This window comes from Sinocyclocheilus rhinocerous, unplaced genomic scaffold, assembly GCF_001515625.1.
Source record: "Sinocyclocheilus rhinocerous isolate Xijiao unplaced genomic scaffold, SAMN03320098_v1.1 scaffold185, whole genome shotgun sequence".
Lineage (NCBI taxonomy): Eukaryota > Metazoa > Chordata > Actinopteri > Cypriniformes > Cyprinidae > Sinocyclocheilus > Sinocyclocheilus rhinocerous.
Window position 1 is genome coordinate 3209441 of NW_015662163.1, and position 11738 is coordinate 3221178.

Here is an 11738-nt window from a genome sequence, read left to right on the forward strand (position 1 = left end):
TATATATAAACAATATTATTATATTAAAAATACTAATTATAATATTTCTCTGTAAAAAATTGAGTATTACTTTGTCCAGGTCTGACCTCGGCCGTCCTCCTGTTCTCCAGCAGACTGCCCTTTCCTACTGTTTGGACTCTCACATCAGCCCTGTTAATCCTTGTCTTGTCAATAAACCTCAATCCCTTGATCATTCTGCATCTGGGTCTTTCTCTCTCTAGTAAACTGCTGTGACAAAACCTTGACAGAACTAACCAGCCATCACCAGACCCAGCAGCAATGAGCATCCGTGTAGTTCCTCCCGGTACTGCCAAGGAGAGACAGGCACTCCAGCAGGCAGTGACATCGCTCCGCCAGCATGGCCGGGATGTGCGTTCATTTGCCCAGTTCTTCTGGACCATGGCAAGGGGCCTGGAGTGCCCAGATTCAACCCTTAAAGAGGCATTCAATCTCTGCTTGGATGATCCCATACCACAATGGGAGATGTAGCAACTAAGGATCCTAGACTATTGGAACTTTTCCAATTATCTGCACCACCGCAAAGACAGGCAGATCCTTACACCATCAGAATTAGTCTGCAGAGACCCTGCCACCCTCCCTCTCTCATCAAGTCAAGTTCAAGAACCTCTTCTGACTCCAACATTAAAGCATAGACTGAGGAGGAGGAGAGCGGCCAAGACTGCAGTATCTGCTTCTGAGTCCGCTCCATTGTTGGCTCCAGCCCTTGAGTCCGCTCCAGTGTCGGCTCCAGCCCCTGAGTCCGCTCCAGTGTCGGCTCCAGCCCCAGAGTCAGTCTGCAGCAACCAACCTGTTCCTCTACCTTCACTGAGTCAAGTCCCAGATCAACCTTTTGACTCCGAAGAAGAAGCGTAAGTCAAGAAGGAAGAGAGCAGCCCAGAACACCGCATCAGTCTCAGAGCCAGTTGAATCTGCTTCTGCCAGTCATTCCAGAGCCGGTCAAGCCCGCTCCAGTCATTCCAAGGCCGGTCAAGCCCGCTCCAGTCATTCCAAGGCCGGTCAAGCCTGCTCCAGTCATTCCAGAGCCGGTCAAGCCCGCTCCAGTCATTCCAGAACCGGTCAAGCCCACTCAAGTCACCCCAGAGTCTGTTGAGTCCACCCAAGTCCTCCCAGTGATGGTCAAGGTATCTTCAAACATTCCTGAGTTGATTGAGAGGGTTGCAGTCACCCCAGAAGTGGCCAATCAAGCACCTTTGAGCCCTCTGAAATGTAAGAAGAGGAGGGCACACATTGTGCAGTCAAACGCTCTTCTTTCAGAGGTCCCAAGCACACTGGTCCAGGAAGGCCTGAGTCCAGAGGTCTCCGATCCATTGGCCCAGGAGGGCCCGAGTCAGGTGCCCCCGAGTTCTGTGGTTCCAGAGGACCTGAGTCAGGAGAGCTGAAACCCATTGGTACAAGAGGGCCTGTATCAAGAGTCGAGAGGTCCCTAATCCTGTGGTCCAGGAGGACCCAACTCAGTTGGTCCTGTATTCAGGGGTTCCAGAGGTATACAGTCTGGAACCAACCCCTAAGCTGCCTACTTCACCAGCTAAACCTGCGTTGAAGGAATCTGAGACTGCACCATCTGAATTATTCTTGAGACCGGTTTTGTCCAAGGTGGGCACTCAAATCAGCACTGCTGCCTCAACAGAAGCTGTTCTTGACCTGGCCATGAAGGCTACCCCAGAACAGCGAGCCAGTCCAGTTGTGCCCACAGAAACCAATCCTGTTTGTCATGTCATGCTTTCTGAAACCATTCCTGTTTTGGCCACGGAGGCCCTTCCTGAGCATCTGAGTGCACCTGTTAGGGCCACGGAGGCCATCTTGAATGTGATCTCCAGTCATGTTTTGCCCACGGAGACTGATCTTGTCTGTAATGTCATGCCTTCTGATCCTGTTCTGGCCATGGAGGCCCTTTTAAAGCATCCATGTTTGCCTGTTAAGGCCACAGAAGACCGCCTTGGGGCTATCATCCAGTCTAGTCATAACCACAAAAACAGAACCTGCCAGTCATGTTACTTCCTCAGAATCAGCTTCAGCCCTGGTCATGGAGGCCATTTCTGGGCATCTTGATCTGCCCGCTATAGCCACGGAGGCTACCCCTGAGCTGCGAGCTGCTCACTAGCCATGACTCACCAAAGAGATCATTTCTGCCAGTCTTATGTCATCTGAGGTCATTCCTGCCAGTCAAAACACAGTCAAGAAGTCTGTATCAGCTCCAGCATTGCGTACATCTTCTAAATCGGATGGAGTCTCTGAAACTGTGCATGATGTCACGTTGGTTCAGGAGTTGTCAAAGCAATTCTCATTACCTGCCAGTGCAGTTATGGCCCCTGAGTTTATTCCCAAGCACTTCCCTAATCAAGAAACTTTCTCTGCATCTGGTCCAGACACCAAACTCAGTTGGGAGTCTCCACCTGTGAAGCAGCCCCCGATCTCTAGAGGTGTTAATAATCGGGCTCCCATCTTACCTTCGGTGTTGCCTGGCCGTCATGATTTCACAAAGCCAACATTTCCCTGGGCAAGCCCAAACTATCCTGCAGGACTGACTCCCACCCTTCCTGTCCCACCCCTTGTGTTCCCTGGCTGTTACGGGACTCCAGTGTTTATCCAGTGTTGATCCTGTCCTGACAGTTTTGTCTGTCTTGTCTCTGTTCAATGTTTCTTTGTATGTTTTGTGTCTGAGCACATGGCTCTGTCTTTATGTTGGCCGTGTGCTCCTCTCGTCCTGCCCCCTTGTTTCCCTTTACCATGCTCCCTTGTTTAGTCCTAGTCTAGTTCTCTTTTACTTCATTGTGACCACTTCATTGTGGTCCTCATGTGCTCTGCTCCTTTATATTGTGCCCCTTTCCCTCATGTCTCTGCTGGTTCGTTGTGTTAGTTCCTTGTGTGTAAGAGATTTCCTTGTCAGTCAAATAGTCATATTGGTAGTGATATATTTTACTCTCCTTGTCAGTCTAGCTTTGCATTTAGTTCGTTTTAAGTTTATTAGGTTTTCTTTGCTTTTGTTATTTTGCTCTAGTTTAGTTCCTGTCTTTATTTTTGTTCTAGTTTTCCTAAGCCTCTAGTTTGGTTTATTTCTTTATTTTGATTTTGTGTTTGCCCAGTTTTTATTCCAGTTATCGATTCCTAAAATTTGCCTTTTGGTTCATTCTTTTGTTTTATTTGCTCTCTGCAGTTTGAATTTGTTTTTCTTTGTTCTTTTCTTTCTAGTCATAGTGTGCAGTCAGTGTCTTATTTTGCTGCTTGTTGTTCTCTCTTGTGGTCTTGTCTTGTCTTGTGTTTCGTGTTATGTCTTGTGTTTGTTCCTGTTCTGTGTCTTGATTCCCCCCTGGCTGCTGTTCTCAAGACCTGGCTATCTGACTGGACTGGTTTCACTACAGCTCAAAGTATCAAGCCCTGGTTTCTCAAGCTGACATTTTGGGAGACAAAAGAATTGAATAGGAAAACAAAATATATATCAATATTCGTATGGAATATTAGATATGAAAATCTGGCCAATTACTACTCCCATTATTACACTTCTTTTTTCAAAATGCTGTCCCAACAGCACTTTAATATGCAAATTAGATACAGTTCTAGTAAACTGCTGTGACAAAACCTTGACAGCTACACTAGATTTGTCCTTTCAGGGTTTAAATTTTCTGTATATATCCTCCTGAGACCCAGCTATGGAGTTTTTGCCTCTGTAGTGGACATTATATTTTAGTGAATTTCTCTGAGAACTCACATGTCACAGTTTTAAGTCTGGATGTCCTGTACAGAGCACATTCAGGGCTTTCCAGAGATACCAAATGATTGGATGTTTCACCATGACCACTCCCTCTCCTTGGTTTTTAAAAATGGCTGACATTAATTAATGCTGTCCCAACAGCACTTTAATATGCAAATTAGATACAGTGTATAAATAACATTGTGTTTAATGGGAAAACCAGTTTATGGAATTTTTACACAAATATTGCATAAAGCAACATGGTATATTAAATAATTTTGTTATATATTTTATAACATAGTTGAGAACCATCCTTAAACAAAGTTGGGTATAAACAAAATCCTGAAACCTAAAAATTGATTGGTGATTTAAAAAAAAAAAATCCCATTGTTTTTGCCTTTTCATGTCTTTTCTTGTCATTTTATTTTTAGAAAAACTGAGTCCTGTTTTCCTCTACAGAGGACATAGCATAACATATGAATAAAATATAATTTTCAAAAAAATGTTATTTTACCATTTTTTTCTTATGCTCTAGTCCAAACAATGTAATGACATGAAAAAATACTAAATTCACAAAGCTTTTTATTTCTGGTTCTCAGGAGGATATATTTATCATGGCTACACACGTATATGATAGTTTACACAAGACTTATGATTAGATTTATTGAGGAGAATTTGTTTAATTTACTTTTATTGTGACACACCTTTTTACACTCCACACTTTCAGATAATATTTTAGAAACTGGATTAGGCAGATGCAGATAATAATAAACTGCTATAATCACTGACATGTTGTATCTGATTGTGAAATTAATGTTGTTTTACTATCCAGTTGTGAAAGCTGGGAGGTGAAAGTCACAATTGCACATCATTGACTCCACCCAGCCTTTATCTGTGCATTTCATTCCTTTCCTCAGCATTCATATGAAGTCATTTACAGTAAGTAATCACTTTATCTTTATCTTTGTAAGTGACTTACAATACACTTATAAGAAAGTTATAGAGTTACAGCAAGTGTCTTGCTCTAGAGCACAATGTTCTTCAATTATGCTGATTTAATTATCATAGACTAACCTAAACCTTTAACATTTTTTTAATAAAAAAATGGATGTTATTTAGTCTCTAATGCTGTTTCCAATTGTTGTGTCCATTATAGGGGTCCCCACAATGTAGGCTTTAAGGACTTATAATATAGATTTTACTATCTAATCCAATCTAGATTTCATAAAACAGAAGACCCTGACATTTCTGCATTTGAAATATATTATGTATACACTACATAAATTAGCTGAGAAACAAAGATTCACTCTGCTATAATTATGCTCAGAAGTGGGTTTTTGGTTTTTAGAGCATTAAGGCTTCACTGTCATTCTTCCATTTGATCCCAAAAGTCAGACGAGGCAAGAAAAAAAATGGGAATGTTTCATTAATTCCTAAAGTGTGAGAGATTCTTATGAAATTCTACTTAAGTTCAATTCATTTATTATTCCCAAGGACGTTGTTTAATAGAGGTCTGACAGCTTCACTCCAAATTCTTTCACAGAAACCAGATTATTTTCGAATTATCTAATGTAAACCATGTCAATCTTGCAAAGATTCCATAAGCATGTTTCATTATTACTAATTACTAATATCTCCCAAAGGTTTCTTCAACAGGGTTGCACAGTTCTCAATAAACTTGTGAAACAAGCTTGGAACCAGGGTTTATTTTAGTAGCTAGGCTATATATTTTAAATATTTTTATTTATTAATATTTTGAATTAGTTTTATTTATTTGTTTATTTATTTAGTTTTGGTAATTTTATGTGCTTTTTCATGTGACCTCATGCACATTAAAACAAAAAACGTCCTGATATAGCACAGGCCTATGTATTCTACAGAAAAGTAAGTGTAATTTACGTTAGTATAGCCTACCATAGACGCCATACTGAATTTAACGCGTAGGAAAAGGAGACGAGATCCTGTAATTTTCACAGCTCACAACTTTTAAAAGTGTTTTATCGAGCTTAGTCTACTACTTTTTTTTTTTTTTTTTTTTTTCTTTTTTTTTAGAAAGACATTTCGTCAGCTGAACAATCGTTATGTTGCTAAACAAAAGTGGGCTATAATCCATTGAACGCCACGTCCTCGTTTTTATTCCTTTCAAAAATTAAATTTGGCGCTACCCTGACAAAGACGTTCTGGACGTTGCTTCTGTCCGTTCTAACACTAGGTCTAGGTCAGTGTTTAACAAATCTTGGTTAGAGAACATTTAAGGTAGGCTAGAGTGAATTTTGTTTTGTTGAATTTTAGTGTCTGTATTATGTCAGTTTCCCTCAGGTTTACACAGGTGCCCTAGCAGAGTAAGTAACCACATGCTCATCACATTATCTATTGTAACATGTTCCAATAGCCTTGAAAGAGTCCAAATAATTCATCATGAACACTAAATCTATTGTTTTATCATTTCAACACTAACAAACTTTTTTTTTGTGAAAGGTTTTGCATAAAGTGTGCTTGTGCAAGACCTGTTTTTCTTTAGGCTACATTAAAAGATAATTTGTTATATTGGTATCTAATGATATATAGTTATCTAAGGCAAAGATATAATGTAATGATATGTAAACATTTAGACAGTGACAGCAAAGGTAATGGGTTTGATTTTCTAGGAATGCATGAACTGATGAAATCTTGAATGCAATGTTGGATAAACTCATCTGCCAAATGCGTGAATGAAAATGTATGCAGAAGTTCTCAAACCAGGTTAAAACATACCTACAGGAGAAGCTGTCTGCAGACTTTACTAACTGTCTACTAACTGCCGTGGCTCTATAGGAGTTTGTCTAGTTTTCCCCCTTTCTCAACCCCCCATTCTTAAATGGGGGGTACAATGCTGTTTCATGCATTCAAAGTTGTTTACACTGTTAAAGAGTTGGATTATCATGCTAAGCATGGACAAAGTTTCAAAAAACAATTTGGGGAGTATTTCTGTGCCAAAAATCTTACTTCTGGGTTCGTACAAATTTCGGAGAGTTTTTTTCGATCATGGCTCTTCATGACGTAAACGAGGGTGGAACTCCTTATATGGGCATTTGTCCCGGAAGAACACACCCGCGCATGCATCAACCAGAGCAAGAGCGAGATCGCGCCCATCAACGCGCTTCATCCTTAAAAAAATTAATTACACTTCTAATACAATATTCTGAAAGATGGTTTTGGTCATTTAAGGTAGTTATCACGCTGATATATGTTCAATTGTTCGGTTTTGTGATAAGGTTGATTTTAGCTAGTAATTTGATGCTATAAAAACGCGAATCTCTACTGCGCAGACTCTGGCTCCAAATGACGTCATTTACTCAAGATGGCAGTGGCTATACTGAGATGCTTTGGCTTCACTTGGAAGGAGGTGGAGACGCGCCGTCCATCTTTTTTTACAGTCTATGGCTTCGCTGCACGCGCACGGGTCTCGCTCGGGAAGAATGTCTCCAAAGAAGTGTGTTTTTGATTGTAAAGGAAAGATAACTTTGTTCAGCTTCCTAAAGAACCCAGCGTTATGTAAACAATGGATGCCGTTTGTTTTTCCGGGGCAGCAACGGAGTTTCACCAGTGTGTTTGTTGACGAATGTTTTATAAACAAGGCCCAGTTCGATGCTGTATTTGCACATCGTTTGATACTGAAAGATGGAGCGGCCCCAGCTATAAAAGATCCCGGTCATGATTCAGAACTACAGACGGTAAGTGAAACTGCATCAAATGTCTGTGTTTTGTTGGCAATCGGAGCTCACGTGCTCGTCAATCTTTAGCTCCGCCCACAGCACGCCTCCTGGAGCACGGCTGTTTCCTGAGCGAATCGTAAAGCTGTATCTTTCTTTTATAAATATGATAAAACTAAAGACTTTTTGGAGATATGAAGGATGCAGTACTACTCTATAGGTACTCGAGAGTAACATGAGATTGGGTGAAACTGTGTGTGTTATGTCCCCTTTAGGCAAATCCCTTAAGGTATGCCAGATATTCATGCAGCAGTGTAGCCGTCTAATCCTCCAGGAAGTTAAAACACTCTCCACGGGCCGACCAGCTGACAGACTGAAATATAATTATATAAAACAGCCAACCAGAACTGCAACCATGCTCAGGAGAATACACTTTGCTTACCTGGAGGACATTTTTATTGCTTAAAGGGGTCATATGACCTAGTCTTTGCAACTTTACAGATCTTCTTTTTGCACCATGAGCTTGTAACACTCCAAAGAGAAAATAAAAATTTAAATACCATCATATGATGCTTCTTTGAAGTCTTCTTTGACCTCAGAAGACTACAGAGGGTAGTCCGGACTGCTGAGCGAATCATTGGTACAACCCTCCCTTCTCTCCAAGAACTGTACTCATCCAGAGTGAGCAAAAGGGCTGGCAAAATCACTCTGGACCCCTCACATCCAGCACACTCCCTCTTTGAACTGTTGCCATCTGGTCGACGCTACAGAGCACTGACCACCAGAACGACCAGACACAGGAACAGTTTCTTCCCACAGGCCATCCATCTCATGAACACTTGACAATAACTATGGAACACACACTATTTATTCACTCATACACTTATTTATCTAACACACATACTCAGTCTACACCTCAAATTTGCACATAATATACAGTACCTGTACATACAAAACTGTCTATTGTAATATACCTGCACATACAACTGTCAATTTATATATTTTTATTCCTTATTTACTTGTTCTATTTTTTATTATCTGTGTTTTTTGTTCTGTCACTGTCATTCTGTTACACTGTGGAGCTTCTGTCACGAAAACAAATTCCTCGTATGTGTAAACATACCTGGCAATAAAGCTCATTCTGATTCTGATTCTGATTCTGACCCCTTTAAGTAGCTCATTCACAGCTTGTCAAACTTAATGGAGTTCTGGTTATATGTGACCCTGGATCACAAAACCAGTCATAAGGGTCAATTTTTCGAAATTGAGATGCATACATCATCTGAAAGCTGAATAAATAAGCTTTCCATTGCTGTATGGTTTGTTAGGATAGGAAAATATTAGGCAGAGATACAACTATTTGAAAATCTGGAATCTGAGGGTGCTAAAAATCTAAACATTGAGAAAATCGCCTTTAAAGCTGTCCAAATTAAGTCCTTAGCAATGCATATTACTTATCAAAAATTAAGTTTTGATATATATATGGTGGGAAATTTACAAAGTATCTTCATGGAACATGATCTTAATATCCTAATGATTTTTGGCATAAAAGAAAAATCGCTAATTTTGACCCATACAATGTATTTTTGGCTATTGCTACAAGTATACCCGTGCTAGTTGAGACTGGTTTTGTGGTCCAGGGTCACATATATAGAAATAAATGTAGAAATAAAAATAGACACAATTTAGAAAATTATTAACAGTATAGAGTGAAAACTGTTGCGGACAGCATGATTTTTATGGAATTTGATGAGAAATGCTTGAGTTCATATTCAGATCTCTGATTTAATTGCAGACTTTGAGACCTTGGAAAGCTGAGGACAGTTTGAGACTGTTTTGATTTGTTTTTTCATGGAGAAAAATCTAAGTATAAAAAAAATCTAATTTAATCTTATTACTGTCTAGAATAGACAGCTATTAAATTATTTAATTATTGAGTCCGGCAATCAAAGTTTCATCTGTAATGTGACATATTACTACGTGAATCTGGATATTTAATAAGAAAAAAACATTATTATTTGGAAATTAAAAAGTGGATTACAAGGACATTTTGGGAATTTGAAATTACACCCAGAAACCTAGGATATTTTATTCACAATAAATCCTGGAAATTACATTAAGAATGTGACAGTGTTACTTTAGCATCATTGAAATTAAACTATTTGTATTCATATTTTGAATTAGTTATATTTTTCATTATAATTTTTAATTTTAGTCAATGTTTTAGTAATTTTTGTTGTTTTCTCATTTTTATTAGTTTTGTATTTTGTATTTGTAATTTGTATTTCAGCTTTGTTTTCTTTGCAACTAGCTGAAATAAAATGTTTTTTTTTTTAGATTGTATTTTATTTTAGTTAAAGTTTATATTATTTATTTTTTATGGCATTAACTTCAGTTAACTATAAAAACCCTGGAATGTAAACAGGGCCAGTTCAGAAACTTCCTACTGAAGGCGTTGGAAGCCATTCATCCAAATGCATGTAAATAGAGTAGCTGAGTGCATGATGTCATTCCAGTGCTAGGAGGCGCTGGTGCTCGTTACATCCAGGCATTTGCCACCAGGTTTCCATGACCCACACAACCTCATTTGTTTTCTTTTGTATATGTGTGGTTCAGCAGGCGAGACGGGTTTTTCCTGCTGATAGCTACCGATGACAGGCGTGAGTCACTCGCACAGTGCCCATTGTTTGCTGTTTGCTGATGTGGATGTAGATCTAGAGGGCATTTTCTGTTGCTGGTCCCAGCACAATGCACAATGGCACAGAGATGCTGACACTCAACAAAAATGTCTTTATTTAGCAAAATTGAAACGGCTCACTATGACACGTGTGTGCTTCACCACTAGTCCTCCCTGTTGTTTTCCCCTCACCTCATCCTCCCAAAACAGAGAAAGACAGGAAGGGAGAGGATGAGGGATTTCTATTAGTTAGGTTGAACCAGACTTCCAGTCTCGAAATTATTGTTTTGTGAAGTTTGTGAAGGCCTAAATTTCTTTTGCCTATCCGCAAAAATCCAGCATTTTTACTACTGATTGTAGGCCTATTTAATACCTATTTCATATATGATGCTAAAAGTTTAAGAATACTTCACTTGTCTGCATGTGATGTAATCTTTTTCATTAGCATAGATGTCCGCATTATATTTTTAGCCACAAAGTTAAAGGCGTGGCCATATGGACCCTTTCACATTTCTGAGATCCTCAGATGTGAAAGTTGGGTAAACTTCTATAGTGGTGGACAATAGATTCTTCAAATAGTCAAAGGGTCGGAAGAAAGAAAGATGTTAAATTTGCCGTCCTTCCCTCAGCCTCTGTATTAAGCAGCGTTATCTACTTTTCTGTAATTTAATGCCAATGTAATATAACACAAAGTATTATGTTATAAATTTACAATATTTAAAAAAAAAAGTATAATAATAATAATAAAAAACATTGGTAGATTTACCATGTGAATAACCATGGAAACGTCATCACAGTCTGTAAAACCGGTCCATTAGTGAAATTTTTGTGAAATTTTGCAGGTGAAGTAGGGCCATAGTGTATCATTGCAAGAAGCAGAGGTCACTTCCAAGGCAAGCAACTTTATATTAGTAAACCTGCTAGTTGGGGTGTTAAAAGTTCAAAAAACATGGAGAAATATTTGTCACATTCCCTCAGCAAAATCCCAGGTGTGTCCGAGATCGTATACTGTCTGAATAGGTACATTTGCAACCGTTAAAAAAAATATATGTTCTAAATCGTGTGAAAATGGGTAGTATGAAATTCAATGAAACTCAAATGTACTGCATTGACTATGTTGATATGGTCATGTGACCTACAACATCGGTTGCGTCACTTCCATTCACAAATCCTCTCCCATGGCCTCATGGGATAGTAAAGTGTTCATCAGATGCACACTTCCGAATTTCACTGGAAGTAGTAGGTCATCCTGATACTTTTCGCCTACTGTTTTTCAAATATTATGTTTTCAGACATAGTACTTTTTTGGTGCACTGTTTTCTGCATACTGTGTAGTTTACACAGAAGTATCTGATTTCGGATGCAATGCAGCTTGGAAGGAACCTATTTTCTGTGAATGTGCAAGACTTCCGACTCGAAGGCCACTAACTAGAAGAATAACAAAGTGCAGTAAATGGGGAAACTATTTGAGCTACAAACCAGTGTGTTTATAATTACATCAATACATTAAAATAATATGATATTGCAAACTGGTATTTCTTATCAAGCATCATAACAACCTGTTTTGTACAGCTAAAATAACTGGAACCGGATGACACCGGAAAGAAACCTTGCACGTTCAAGTTACAAAAGTCCACACCCACTATTAAATGGACGCATA